The sequence below is a fragment of the Salvelinus sp. IW2-2015 genome, linkage group LG8 (genome assembly GCF_002910315.2).
Source record: "Salvelinus sp. IW2-2015 linkage group LG8, ASM291031v2, whole genome shotgun sequence".
Taxonomy (NCBI): domain Eukaryota; kingdom Metazoa; phylum Chordata; class Actinopteri; order Salmoniformes; family Salmonidae; genus Salvelinus; species Salvelinus sp. IW2-2015.
Genome location: NC_036848.1, coordinates 52,796,530 through 52,797,400, shown reverse-complemented (window position 1 = coordinate 52,797,400; position 871 = coordinate 52,796,530).

Sequence of the window (871 nt, the reverse complement as noted above, 5' to 3'; positions counted from 1 at the left end):
CGCCAGGGATGCCCAGGGCGAGACATTTCACCCGCCAATTTTTTTCTAATCAGGGCGGGACGGGTGGGTAAGCAGGAAGGGACAATAAGTAGATCAGAGCAGCAGTTCCCTCTCTCACGTGAGAATGCCAGATATAAGAAGGAACCGTGAACTCATGCGGGAAAGCATGTTCACGCAGGACAGGAAATCCCTACTTTCAATGGTAAACAGCCTGAGTAAACTATCTTATTATCCACAATCTTTGGTTAGGGTTAGGTTTAGGTTTAGGTTAGGGTTGGGTAGGTTTAGGTTATGGGTTAGGGTTAGGTTTAGGTTTAGGATTAGGGTTAGGTTAGGGTTAGGTTTAGGGTTAGGGTTAGGGTAGGTTTAGGGTTTAGGGTTAGGGTTTAGGGTTAGGGTTAGGGTTAGGGTTAGGGTTTGGTTTAAGGTTAGGGTTAGGTTTAGGGTTAGGGTTAGGGTTAGGTTTAGGGTTAGGTTTAGGTTTAGGTTAGGGTTAGTTAGCTACAATGCTAGTTGTCAACAACTGTTGTCCCTGACGCAACCATTTGATGGAGCTGTAGGCATACTCCATCTGTCAGAGGAAGGCCCTAAAAATTGTCAAAGACACCAGCCACCCTAGTCATAGACTCTCTCTGCTACCGCACTGCAGCGGTACCAGAGCGCCAAGTCTAGGTCCGAGAGGCTTCTTATATACATCTTCTACCTCCAAGCCATAAGACTCCTGAACAGCTATTCAAATGGCTACCCAGACTATTTGCATTGAGAGTGATTACAGAGAGAGAGAGAGAGAGAGAGAGAGAGAGAGAGAGAGAGAGAGAGAGAGAGAGAGAGAGAGAGAGACGAGGAGAGAAGAGAGAGAGAGAGAGGAGAG